Source organism: Kogia breviceps, chromosome 3 (genome assembly GCF_026419965.1).
Source record: "Kogia breviceps isolate mKogBre1 chromosome 3, mKogBre1 haplotype 1, whole genome shotgun sequence".
NCBI classification, from domain to species: Eukaryota; Metazoa; Chordata; class Mammalia; order Artiodactyla; family Physeteridae; genus Kogia; species Kogia breviceps.
Genome location: NC_081312.1, coordinates 137,597,066 through 137,611,580, shown reverse-complemented (window position 1 = coordinate 137,611,580; position 14,515 = coordinate 137,597,066). Strand labels below are relative to the sequence as shown.

General features: G+C 46.8%; 1 protein-coding gene and 1 pseudogene across 13 annotated transcripts in view; both read right to left on the bottom strand.

Annotated features, from left to right (window-relative positions):
• The window catches only part of DAPK2 (death associated protein kinase 2), a 129,053-nt gene that overhangs the window by 93,314 nt on the left and 21,224 nt on the right, over positions 1 to 14,515 (bottom strand). The gene's annotated exons all lie outside the window — the stretch shown is intronic.
• On the bottom strand, positions 3,836 to 4,787 carry LOC131753001 (heterogeneous nuclear ribonucleoprotein A1-like; annotated as a pseudogene).

Here is a 14,515-nt window from a genome sequence, read left to right as displayed (position 1 = left end):
CATTTGTTGTTTGTAGATTTTTTGAGGATGCCCATTCTGACTGGTGTGAGGTGATACCTCATTGTAGTCTTGATTTGCATTTCTCTAATAATTAGTGATGTTGAGCATCTTTTCATGTGCCTCTTGGTCATTTGTATGTCTTCCTTGGAGCAATGTCTATTTAGGTCTTCTGCTCATTTTTGGATTGGGCTGTTTGTAAAATGCTTTCATTTAAATGGCAGGAACTCTGAGCACTCCTTGAAGTAGTCCCAGGAAGCAGAGTTCCTCTTCCTGAGTCCTCATCCCAGGCTTGCTACCAGCCAGCTTTGTGGGGAGCTAGGACTCCCTTCATCAACCTTAGCTCAGTCTTACCTCTCTGTGCCCCAGTTCCTTCTGTAAAGTGCAAACCAGCCACTCTGACTTCCTCACGCAATTGTGAGGACACATGGCAAAGCTGTACCTCAAGGAACTTAAAAGTGCCAGCCTTTTTCACAGCAAAGGAAACCATCAACAAAACAAAAAGACAGCCTATGGAATGGGAGAAAATACTTGCAAATGATTTGACTGATAAGGAGTTAATATCCAAAATACATAAAAAGCTCATACAACTCTCTCTCTCTCTCTCTCTCTCTCTCTCTCTATATATATATATATATATATATATATATATATATATATATATATATATATATAAAATGGGCAAAAGACCTGAATAGACATTTTTCAGTTGGCCAACAGGTACATGAAAAGATGCTCAACACTGCTAATCATCAAAGAAATGCAAATTAAAGCCACAGTGAGATTTCACCTCACACCTGTCAGAATGACTAGCAACAAAAAGTCTATAAATAACAAATGTTGGTGAGGATGTGGAGAAAAGGCAATGATCATATACTGTTGGTGGGCCCGCATACGGGAAAAAAAAAAAAAAAAGAACATCTCACACACACACACAAACACGGATCTGGGAAAATGCACAAGATTAAAAAATCAAATTGCAGAACAACATTCTGATCCCATCTACATGTACAGTCTGATCCAATCTACATTTTAAAAAATATAGAACGTGCATATGTATGGCTGTGTATACACAGGCAGTTTCTGGAAGGATATATGGAAACTTAATAATGGTCCCTTCTGAGGCCTGGGTCTAGAAAGATTGAGGAGGATGGGGGAGGAAACTTTTCAGTGCACTATTTGATTTTTTTTTTAATCCACTAGTTTTCTTTTTCAACTATTAAAGTTAACCTGATCATGTCACCTGGCCAATAAATATATTCCCCAAGGAAATAAGAGGGCAATGTTTACAATGTAATGTAATTGGGGAAAACAGGATATAAATTATATCTCCAGTGTCATCATAATGGCAAACAGACAAAAAGAAAGCATGGAAGCAAAACCATTTTTAGACCCTATAAGGCCTGAGGCCCCTACCACCCCTACCCCCAGATGATCCACAAGGTGGCAACCAAATCACTGAGGAGAGAAATCACTTCCACAGCCAGAGTGCAGGAAGCAGTCACAGTGACAGTGCAAACGTCCTGAGGAGTGAGACCGGTCCTACCCTTCATTCTGAGGGAATACAGAGTGGAGTGAGCCCGCCTTAACTCTGCCTCAGGGCTGAGACCTTGTTCTTCCTTGTTCTTCCTTACTGAGATTTTAAACATTAAGTGAGTCTGTGTGATCTTGAAAGGCAGAAACTGGCAGCTTAAAGGACACTAGGTACCTTTAAGACTTAGTAATTGGGCAGAAAGGTGAAACCAGGCATAGGGCTTCCCAGCAGCTGAGATTTCTCTGATTTCCTTGCAGCAGCTCTATGGAAGCATATCCCTTAAGAAAACAGAAGTGTCCACTGGGAAAAGGGGCAAGAAAAAGTAAAGAACCTAAGGGCTGGAAGGCCTTGAGATAGCAGCTAGCCCAGAGCTTGCATTGCTAGGAAAGGAACTGAGGCCCAGATAAGAATGCATTCCTTCCAAAACAACTGCAGACCCAGGAAGGGGGACGCTGTTGAGTGACCAGAATTGTAAGTTTCCTGGCAGCAACTGGGAAAGCAAGCTAGGTTTGAGAAATTATCCATTCTGGAAAAATACAGTTGTCTGCACATGACATGGAAGCCACAGGAAACAAAAGTCCAGTCCCTGTAAGTGTTCCAACCTCACGTGAATAAATCATGATACCATTGTGAGCGGGTAGAGATCTCCGGCCTCAGGACTAATTAGTCACTGCACTTAACAAATCCCAACCTTCTTTGGGTGTGACTGGGAGCTTTGCCAGAAAGAAACACCTTCCAGCCAGGGTTCTGAGCCGGAGGCTTGGCTGCCTGAGTCCTCCCTGGAGGTGCAGTGACTCTGGTCAAGTGTTCATTTTCCTCTAACCAAGGGCTCCAAGATGGCCTTCCTGCATCCCAGAGCACCTGACCCTTGGGAAGTGGGGTTATCTCCAAGACTGCTTACAGAGAAAAGTGTGATCCATCCTGCAGTCTGGTGTTCTAGTACTACCTGAGGAGACAGCAGTGCTGTGGGCAGAGGTGGAGGAGTGAGTATCTCCGACCCTCCCTCAGGCATGGGGAAAAACTTCCTGCCGCATCACACACCATCCTTCAGAGACCTGAGGGCTTTTGAGACAATCATCCAACATTCAACCTAAAAGGGAGCTTTGAGAGTATCTAACAGTCCAACACTCTGGTTTCCAGAGGCAGAAATGAGAACACAGGAAGTGAGTGACTTGTTCAAAGCCACCAGCTAATTTAGGAACAAATCACACCCTCCTGGGTTTTCATTTCTTCTTCTGGAAAAACCCATGTTGTATTATTAAATACTCCCGAAGGTCCCTTTCAGGTTGAACACTGTGTGATTGTCCCAACAGCTCTCAGGTCTCTGAAGGAGACTTCAGGTCCTGGGCGAGGCCAGGAGCCCAAAACACTTTCCTACACCAGGTGAGCAGCCAATGGTATTTACCAACAGGTACTGAATATTTACCAAAGACCACAGGCAAGGTACTACGGGGGAGCTGAGGTCTAACTGAAAAAACAGATCTGATCCCTCAGAAAAGTCAAGACCATTACATAAAAACAAGATGTGCCACCTTTGAGGAAGGAGAGAGAAATTACCAGACAAGGGCTTCCCTGGTGGCGCAGTGGTTGAGAATCTGCCTGCCGATGCAGGGGACACGGGTTCGTGCCCCGGTCCGGGAAGATCCCACATGCCGCGGAGCGGCTGGGTCCGTGAGCCATGGCCGCTGAGCCTGCGCGTCCGGAGCCTGTGCTCCGCAACGGGAGAGGCCACAGCAGTGAGAGGCCCGCGTATCACAAAAAAAAAAAAAAAAAATTACCAGACAAGCAAGGGGCATGGAGAAAGGAAGCATCCTAAGAGGAGGTGGGAAGGAAAGGATGAGGTGATGTGTGGGCAGAAGAGCAGAGCAGGTCCCTGAAGGGCGGTGAGGCGGCAGGAGAGGGCACCACATGGTCAGGGACCTGTGCCAGCTGCGGACTGGCAGGAGACCACAGCCTGGCCGACCCATGGGGCCCTGCCCTGCCAAGGACACCCTCTCTCCTGCCTATGCCATGCAGGATGAGGACAGCATATCCCGGGTGGGAATTACCGCTCCGAAGTTCAAAAGCAGCTAACCCCAGGGCTCTATGAGCTCTGTTTTTTTTTTTCCCCAGTTAAATGCATTTTATTTTTAAAAAGTCCATTCACAAAATTGAATGATTAATTCAAGCTGCACAGCAGCTAATGACTACTGCATGGCAGTGAAAATGAAGTGCACAGTGGCTCAGATAAAGGTCCTTATAAGGATGGTCCTTTTAGCCATGAGCTTGAAGTGGAATTTTGTTTTTTAAGAGTTGATTAGCCTGTAGTAGCACACTCCTTCCTGGCAGTAATCAAAACCTTCTGCCACTGCCATAGCTACTGCTGCTGCTGGAACCACCATAGCCACCTTGGTTTTGGGGTTTGGCAAAGTATGGGCCTCCACCACCACAGGGGCCAGAACTTCTGCCTCCAAAGTCTCCTCCTTTCATGGGTCCAAAATTTGAAGATTGATGGTTGTAACTGCCATAATCATTGTAGCTTCCACCACCTCCAAAATTGCTTCCATCGTTACCGAATCCATTACAGCCATCCCTGCTGCCACCGTATCCCCCACCACTGCGGCTGCCACCAAAGCCACCTCAACCACTGAAGTTTCCTCCACGATCACCACCAAAGTTTCCAACCACTTCGACCTCTTTGGCTGGATGAGACACTAGCCATCTCTTGCTTAGATAGGGCTTTCCTTACTTCACAGTTGTGGCCATTCACAGTGTGGTATTTCTGAATGACAGTCTTGTCTACAGAGTCATGGTCATCAAAGGTTACGAAAGCAAAGCCTCTCTTTTTGCCACTGCCTCGATCAGTCATGATTTCAATCACTTCAATTTTCCCATACTGTTCAAAATAATCTCTTAGGTGATGTTCTTCAGTGTCTTCTTTAATGCCACCAACAAAAATCTTTTTCACAGTTGAGTGGGCACCAGGTCTTTGAGAATCTTCTCTTGAGACGGCCCTCTTTGGTTCCACCACTCTTCCATCCACCTCGTGTGGCCTTGCCTTCATGGCCGCATCCACCTCCTCCACAGTGGCATATGTGACAAACACGAAGCCTCTGGAGCATTTGGTGTTTGGATCCCTCGTTACTACACAGTCTGTGAGCGTTCCCCACTGCTCACAATGGCTGCTCAGACTCTCATCGGTTGTTTCAAAGCTCAAACCTCCGATGAAGAGCTTCCACAGCTGTTCGGGCTCTTTGGGTGACTCTGACTTAGACATGACGGCGGTGGAGTTGTGGGGAGACGTCAACGATGCTTACTGGGCGGTGTCCACGGGCAGAAAGGCTCTATGAGCTCTTAATACGGGGCCTGCCCACTGCTGGTCTACGGGGGGCCAAGACCCACTTGACCATAAGACTCAGGGGCAGCTGCACTGGCACAGGGCCCAGCCTTCAGTGATGGCACTGACCCCAGAGGTCTCAGGCGGCTCCAGGAGGAAAAAGGGGTGGCAGGTGTCACAGGTCAAAGAGTGGCCCCTCAAAAAAGATATGTTCATGTCCTAATCCCCAGAACCTGTGAATGTGACCTTCTGTGGAAAGGGGTCTTTGGGGGTGTAATGTACTTAGGATTTTGAGATGAGATCACCCTGGATTACCTGAGAGGGCCCTGAATCCAATAACAGGTGTCCTTATAAGAATGAGGCAGAGGGAGATTAGACAGAAGAGGAGGACACACGGAGATACACGAGGGAGAAGGGAATGTGAAGACAGAGGGAGAGACTGGAGTGATGCATCTACAAGCCAAGGAATGCCAAGGACGAGCAGGGGCCACCAGAATCTAGGTGAGAGGCATGGAACCCATCCTCCCTCAGAGCCTCCAGAAGGAACCAACTCTATCAACACCTTGATTTCGGACTTTTGGTCTCCACATCTGTGAGAGAATATATGTCTGTTGTTTTAAATCACCTGGTTTGAGGTAATTTATCAGGGCAGCCCCAGGAAATTAATACAGTAGGGAAGAGGGATGGGGAAGCAGGCTGGGGGTTTCAGGAGTTCTGGGAAAAGATGTCACTCATCTTTGTGTAACAGGGTCGTAAGACCTGTGGCAGTGGGACCTTCCCAGCAGGGTATCCGACGGGGACAAAACAACCTCTGACTTCTGAGGACTTCAAGCCAGCTGGATGGAGGAGCCTTGAAGAGAATGCCTACCCCACCTTGCCCTGTCCTGCTCTCCCATCTGGCACAGCTGCCACCAGCGGGGCTCACAGCCTCTTAAAGATTCTCTACCCAGAGCTGTGGTCCTGTTTGCCCACGCAAGGCCCCTCCACACCTTACCCTCTTTATCCATGAGTTTCCCAAAAGTAACAGGCACCATCCTTCTCCAGCAAGTTTCTCACCGCTCATTTTCATAGAGAGGCAGAGTAGTTCAGGGAAAAGTGTGCTGGCTTTGGAGTCAAACAGACCTGACTTTTAATCCCAGGGTGACGTGGGATAAAGTGATTGACCTCTCTGAGTCCCAGTTTTCCCATCTGTAAAGTAGGGTAACTAGGACAATTAGAAATAGTGCAGGTAAAATGCCTATGATCTGCTACACAACAGGAGCACAATAAATGATAGCAATTGTCATCACCATTATTTACATGACTAACAGAGTTTTTCTGGAACATTGGCCTGAGCCTGCCTTGTCCTCATTGCTGTGGTGGATACAAAGAGATCTACAACCTCGGGGCTGTCCTCCAGGGCCCTCACTCAGCAGAGAGTTGCTGAGTACCTGCTGTGTTCCCTCTTCTTACTCGCCTTCATATCCTTCCTTTGCCAGTCACTAGCTATGGCCTCAGTCCCCTATGTAACTCCCATAGGGATGCAATACATATTTGTTTTGTGAATAAGGAATAAATGGTGTTGAGTGAGTCACCCAACCTCTTGAAATGTCAGTTTTCTCATTTGTAAAATGGGGCTAACAGTATCTACCCACCCTGCTGCCTCACAGGGCAATTGTACAGACCAAATAGAAACAGCAGCCATAGAAGGCCACAGAGGCAAAGCCTACACAAAGCCCCAAATTGCACCTTGAAGGCTGTCTCATCTTCTACAGAGGCTGGCTCTGCTGCGCCTGGGACAGTCTTGGGTTGCTTGCATCTCCCTGTGCCCAGGGATCCTGCATTCCAACACAATGGCAGGTCCACATCATAAACTGGATGCAAACCTCCCTGCCTTTCCTGGTCTGGAGTTAGAAAACCTTGGTTCAACTTCTGATGCTGCCTCTTCCTAGCTGTGTGACCAGGTCACTTAACGTCTCTGAGCCCTCATTTTCTCTTCTGTAAAATAGGGTTAATTGTCCCTGCCTATCTAGAAATGTAGCCACAAGAATTGAATGACATAATGTATGTGAATGTTCTTCATAAACTGTAAAGTTCTATACAAATGTGGGTGATTATTACGATCATTATTATGTCAAAAAACAGATACTCACATTGGTGTGAGCCTCAGAGAAACCCAGACTCCTGGGCCAGAAGGAGAATACACACGCCACTGCTCCTTTCAATTTTGGTAACTTTCAAGCCTTCTCCATCAAATTTCAAAATCCTATACGGTTTTGCCAGGAAACCAAATATGTTCTAGCCACAACTCTGGAGAACCACAAGATAAGCCATTTCCATAACGGGTGCTGCTGGGCTTCAATCAACTCAGCTGCTTGGGCCAAAAACATAGTTTTTTAAAAACACCACATACCACTATTCAGCCCCTCCCCCAAAACTCACATCCTTTCTCCTAAGAAAACAAAATAAGTGGAAACCAACTTTAACCAATGAACTCCAACCCTGAGGCATTCATTCTCAGAAGGCAAGCCTTCCCGGGTGAAGGGGGCAGACGAAGCATTCTCCAGGTAGGTTACAGGAGAGAGATTTCCAGAGGAGCTGGGCGAGGAAGTGAGGCTCCTGGCCAGTCCCTAGGGCTGTGAGGACAGAATCTTTGGGCCCAAAGAGATAACTGGTCAGACTCAGAAATTAGCTCTAGCAAGCCAGCTAAAAAGCTAAACCATCACGAGACTCTTTTACTGGTTGTTTTAATTAACCAGGTACAAAGTAGGCCTACAGACCAATTTCTCCTCCTCCAACAGGCCCTGACGGTGCAGCCCCAAACTCCAACTGCCCCCCAACAAATGACCTCCCCCATCGCACGAGGGATGATGAGGATGAAGGGCCCTTTGGACTGGCCAGAAGGAACCTCAAAGAAGGCTCACCTGTCCCATGGTTCTTGTGGCCCCAATGGCCCCACTGGGTGGCCCCAGGGCCAAGGAGGGCAGATGAACCCAGTTCTGGGGTCAGGGCTGGCACACAAGGATGCTACCTGTAGCTACTTGCCAATGATTTACACTTGGGGCTGTGTCTTCCTCCAAAGACCCTCAGTCCTGGATGAAGACTGCATGCATCTTGTTAGGTCAGGCTCCCTTTGCAGGTGTCTGTGCTCTCCTGTAAAACCCTAAATTATTTGAGAGGCAGCCTGGCAGGGTGGGAAGAGCAAATGCTTTGCAGTCAGGCAGATGTGGGTTTGAATCCAGAGGCTGATGGGCTCTGAAGTTTTGGGAGGTGACTCTCCTAGCCCTGCTTTCCTCATTCCTAAAAGGTAGCGAATGCCTATCACACAAAGTTTTGTAAGGATTAGTAATATGTGGAAGGTTCCTGGCATATGGTTGGTGCCTAATCAGTGATAATTATTATTATTAATATAATGGCACTCCCACCCCTGCCCTCCAAATTCTAAGGCCTAGTCCCTCCTCCATATCTGGCTCCTGCTACCTTACCAGAACCAATGGAACCATTTACTGGAGTGCCCTGTGCTCAGACCTGCCCAGTTCTGGGCCAAGCCGGGCCTGGTCACTGTAGAATACAGGGCCGGCAAACAGAAAGCACTCAAAGCAGTGTTTGTTTACATAGAAAAAAAAAATCCTGCTATCTCAAGTGACTGGAATTTTTTCCCACCACATTCTGCTTTCATGGGTACAAATCAATACATAAACACGCTTAGATCAGGGTTTATTCTGAAGAGTACCTTCTCTCATATGGGCTTTTCTCGGTTTTTGAGAGCTATGTTACCATACAATGTCCAGTAGGCAAAACACAAAGATCTGAGGTATTTAGAAGATTCTGAAAGTTCCTTCAGACTCTTCAAAAAAGGGTATTTTATTTCTAATACATTACTTTTTCTGATTATAAGTAATGTGATTGTTGTAGACAGTGTGAAAAATAGTTTTTAATTACTGGCAATTTCACCATCTCTAGAGAATGTCACAGTGAATGTTTTGGTGTATTTCCTTACAGTCTTTTTTCTCTATCCTTCTAAGTATCCATTCATTTAAAAATGAACGATGAACCAGCAGGCCAGCCTATGCCAACGGCACAGCAGCCGAGGATCAGCCATGAAGGCTCCCTTGTCCTATTTTCAGCTCTCCCCAGCCCTAAACAACGTATTTGTCAATGATACGCCCACAGATTGCGTAACTACATCTTGTCTTATCAGGGCTTGGTGAACTTCTACCCTTTGAGTGAGTGAACACAGTCATCTCTGCTTTCCATTTTCGTGCCACAGAGTCAATATTTACTAGCCGTGTTGCTAAAACAGGCCCTGGGCACAGCCTCGATGCCAAGCATCCCTGTCTAATCTCAGCAACAGCAGTCTCAGTGGCACCAGAGGCTTTACTGTGCCATGGCCCTTGGTGACTCCTGCCCTGGTGTAGGTGGTCAGTCAGTTTAATCTGACCCAGGAAGGATGCTTCACATGATCATAAAGTCACAGGAGGCTAGTGCTGGAAGGCACTTAAACATTAGAGATGGGAGACCGAGATCCCCTGGGGAGGGAAAGGATTTGCCTAAGCACATGCAACTGCAGAACCAAAGCCAGGACGCCTTTACTCCCACACCAGCTGTCGCTGCACGGTCTTGCTGAATGCATCGACATGGAGAAAGAGCTGGGCTGGCAGTGGGGGACAGAACCCATTTCATCAGGACTGGAAATGGGGCAAGTGCTGCTCTAAGATGGTCAGTTTCACAGAGGGGGTCTTCCCAAGACTGCCCTGGTCTCTTACAGTGATGATTCAGGTGATCCCATGGCATCATCAATTCTCTTGCCTCTTGCTAGAATTCATTCATTCATTCACTCATTCATCTATTCGTATGACAAATATTTATGGAGCCTAATCATGGGACGGCATTACTTGCTTCAACAACGCAGTGTCACTTGGCCCACCTTTTCCGGAAGGATCTCTTTGCAGCTGTCAAAAGAGACAGACACTAAATAACAAGGTCAGATCCTACTGTATAGCATAGGGAACTATATTCAATATCCTGTAATAAACCATAATGGAAAAGAATAAGAAAAAGCATATGTTATATATATGTATAACTGAATCAGTTTCCTGTACACCAGAAACTAACACAACATTATAAATCAACTATACTTTAATTAAAAAAAAAGAGAAACAGACCCATCATGTAGCCCCAAGGAAGTCTGAGGCTCAAAGGAGTGAAATGTAGGAGAATCACGTTCTGTGGGTAGATCTCTGACAGCAGGCCTCTGAAGAAAGTCAGAACTCTTTTTTTTTTTTTTGCGGTACGTGGGCCTCTCACTTTTGTGGCGTCTCCCATTGGGGAGCAGTGGCTCCGGACACGCAGGCTCAGCGACCGTGGCTCACGGTCCTAGCCACTCCGCAGCGTGTGGGATCCTCCCGGACTGGGGCACGAACCTGTGTCCCCTGCAGCGGCAGGCGGACTGTCAACCACCGCGCCACCAGGGAAGCCCCCCTTTCGCTTTTGACTTCTTCCTGTTAGTACCTGAGGTACTCTTAAGAGTAGGGACAGGCTTCCCTGATGGCGCAGTGGTTGAGAGTCCGCCTGCCGATGCAGGGGACACGGGTTCGTGCCCCGGTCCGGGAAGATCCCACATGCCGCGGAGCAGCTGGGCCCGTGAGCCATGGCCGCTGAGCCTGCGCGTCCGGAGCCACTGCTCCCCAACGGGAGATGCCACAACAGTGAGAGGCCCGCGTACCGCAAAAAAAAAAAACCACGAAAGGGTAGGTGACTTGGTGTGATATCAAATACCTGTAGTGTTTCTAAGTAGTAGTAGAAAGAGGAAGCACCAGGAACGAGGAGACCTGCAATCAGGTTCCACTTGCACCACCAAAATGCTGCATGACCCAGAAAGGGAAAGTGTCTTGCTCAAAGTCACAAAGCATATTGACAGCTAAAGTGGGACTTGAATCAAGTTCTTTAAGTCCATGGCTGATGGCTCAGATGCCACAGATGAATCTTTGCATTTCTTTTATCCTCAGACAGCCCCAAGAAAGCCAAAAACATGACCTGGAACTTCCACAGCATCTCCTCAGTTGAGATTGGTTGCTGCCCACAAGGGGAAGCTCTGGTATCTTCTCTATCTGGGACTAGATACCCCGTTGGGGTTTGGAGAACCAGGCTCAGCCACTTCCTGGAGAAGCAGGAGCAGGACAGAGGCCACAAGGCTAACACCAGTGTAGGAAGAAGCTGTGATGTGCGGCAATTCTGGCACATGAAAGGGGAGAACAAGTGAGCATTCTGTACAGCTGCTGGGATGTCAAACAGCTCTGCACACTTGGCCTGTTCCCTGCTCCACCCCCTCCAGGCAAGAAAACAAAGAAGGTCGTGTGAACAGGACTGTGATGAAAATAATGCCACTGCATTTCTACCTTCTCCTGGGCTTGAAAACACAAACTCAAGCCCTCAGGGGCGCAGCACTGGCTGAGTACAATTTATGGTTATACCAGCCCCTGTGTTTGTTAAGCACCTACTATGGATCCAGCTCTATGCTAGAGGTGGTGGGAACACTAAGAATGGTAAACCTTGGCCTCTGCCTGCAAGAGGCTCACGGTTTGGCTCAGAATACAGAATGAACCTCCAGGAAACCTTCTGCTTCAGAACAATTATGTATGAGGCAGAGATTGTAAGGGCTATGGATGCTGGAAGCTGGATAGATGGCTGAAGCTGGGGGAAATACCCAGAGGAAGGCTTCAGAAGGATAGGAGGGATTTTCACTGGACTTGAGGGCTGAGTACAACTAGTAGAAGAAAGGAAGGAAGATGAGAGAGAAGGTGCTCAGAAGGAGGAAAAGAAAAGGGTTGGATGTGGAATCTAAACATGGCACAAATGAACTTATTTACAAAACAGAAACAGACTCACAGACTTAGAAAACAAACTTATGGTTACCAAAGGGGAAAGGTGGAGGTTGGGATTAACATAAACACACTACTAAACATAAAAGAGATAGCTAATAAGGACCTGTTGTATAACACAGCGAACTCTACTCAATATTCTGTAATGACCTATATGGGAAAAGAATCTAAAAAAGAGTTGATATATGAATATGTATAACTGATTCACTTTGCTGTACACCTGAAACTAACACAACATTGTAAATCAACTATACTCCAATTAAAAATTTTTTTAAAAAGGCTTGGACAGTGTAGCTGGAGTGAGAAAGGTTAGGAAGTATAGAGAGGTAAGTTTGGACAGGTAGAGTGGGCAAAGTAATCGGCTAAATTAGCCACATCCTTCAGTTTAATCTGCCAGCCACTTATTCCTGACTCTGTATCAGACAAACATAGGGAAGATGTGGCTTAGACACTAGCCTTGAAGCACCTACCCTGCAAAGAGGAAACTAAGGTGGCAACAAAAAGGGAAGGTAAATACATTAGAGACATATTCCTATGGGCCTAGAGTACACCATCCAAATGCTGGTTAACATCAGCAAGAGTCAGCTAATCTTGGCAATGCTATAGGCTTTGGGGCAAGCTCGAAGAGAGAAAAGAAATGTACAACACTGTTATTGTTAAATGAGCACCTGCAGTTATTAACATTTGAATAGTTTTAAGTTTTGAGAAGCCCGCGCACGGAAGGAGTAGCCCCCGCTTGCTGCAACTAGAGAAAGCAACAAAGATCCAACACAGCCAAAAATAAATAAATTAATTAATAATAAATTAATAAATTTAATCTAAAAAAAAGAGAAAAGGGTCATGGGAGGTAGCCCAGTGAGGACAATGACAATGACAAATGACTCTTTCCAAACCCCCCGGGGTATCTGCCAGAATTTTTCTGGCAAAAGAGATGGGAGACTCACTGCAGGAACCAGTGTGAATCCTCAACATCACTTTACTTTCCCTCTTAGGGGCTGCCACCCTGACTTGCTAATCTTTCTACAAGGGTAGAGTCCTTTCTTTCTGTGTGAAGGATACAAGTCAGTGAAGCCTCCATCCCTCCCTTGAGAAGCTTCCAGGTCCTCATCCCCTCACATTCTTTACAGCGATTCACTCCTCACTGGGCCACCTCCCATGACCCTTTCCTTTCTTTAAAAAAATTAATTAACTTATTTATTTTTGGCTATATTGGGTCTTCGTTGCTGCGTGTGGGCTTTCTCTAGTTGCAGTGAGCAGGGGCTACTCTTTGTTGTGGTGCGCAGGCTTCTCATTGCGGTGGCTTCTCTTGTTGCAGAGCACGGGCTCTAGGCATGCGGGCTTCAGTAGTTGCGGCACGTGGGTTCGGTAGTTGTGGCTTGTGGGCTCTAGAGTGCAGGCTCAGTAGTTGTGGCGCACGGGCTTAGTTGCTCCACGGCATGTGGGATCTTCCCGGACCAGGGATCGAACCCATGTCCCCTGCATTGGCAGGCAGATTCTTAACCACTGTGCCACCAGGGAAGTCCCCCATGACCCTTTTCCCCATTCAATCCCATTAACCTTTCTTCCAGCTTAAAACCAGTATGAAGTCCAAACTCCTGAGCATGAAATACTTAGAAAGCAATTTGTTCTACATGACATAAGAAATAAATGTTTAAAGTTTTTTTTTAGAAAATACAGAGAGTATAAGTAAAAGACAATTAAATCAACCATGGTCCTAACTTCCCTTCATCCTCCCCACCTCCTCTCACTGTGATCAATCAATACCAACACTAGTAAAACTTTAATGGCAGCTTAGACTTTTGTCCATCCCCTCCTTGCTACTCCAGGCTTACGCACTGCTTCCTTATCAGAACACGTCATCCAGTTTCTGGGGGACCCACCCTCACAAACACACCTTGTATTTTCCTGTCTATTTGGGAGGCTCAAGTCCACCTATTCCTAGAATGCCCACACTCACTGCTCAGCCTATTCAAATCCCACCCATCCTTCAATGCCTCACTTAGCTCTTACCTCCCAAACCCTTTTCTGACTGTGCCAGTCCATGGAGGTAGTCACGTTCTGAACCAGTATCACAAAGATTGTCTGGAAGGTTCTTTTGGCTGCACTGTGTTCTGACAGCTCTTGAATTGCTGCCGAGCCTGATACTCTCAATGGGCTGTTTTGGTTATTTGTTTGTTTGTTTATGTGCCCCTGCAGCCTCTCTAGAAGCTCCTAGAAGGTATAAACTGTATCTCTGCATTCACTCCCCTCTCCACCCCTCCTTATGCCCACCAAAGCATCTCCTACCCAATAGATGTTTGATGGGTATTTCATAGAATCATGACATTTTAGAGCTGAGGGGGGAAAAGGGACTGAGAACTAGAGAGGAAGAGAAACTTGATTAAGGTCACAGTGCAAAGCTAGAATAGAGACCCTGGGAGCCAGCTGAAACCAGAATTCATTTGAACATTTATTGTGTACCTACTATGTGCCTATCACTGGGTAAGGCACTGGGAGATAAAAGAGAATGACCTCCAGATCCTATGATCGGAAAGCTCACTGGACTGCAAGCTGCTTTAGGGTAGCTTTTTGTTAAGGGGTGATGCCAGAGACGGCAGGAACAGACTCAAAGGCAAATAATGACGACTAGGGAATCCACAACATGCTGTAGGAATGTAGAACAGGTGCACCCAACCCTGCCTGCAGTCAACATGCCTGCAGTGGTCAGGACAGTCCTCTGGAAGGAAGCAGAACTTGGGCATGGGTAGAACTAGAGCAGGGCTCCAGGCATGGGTGAGACACAGATAGCACAGGGAAGGCATGCAACCT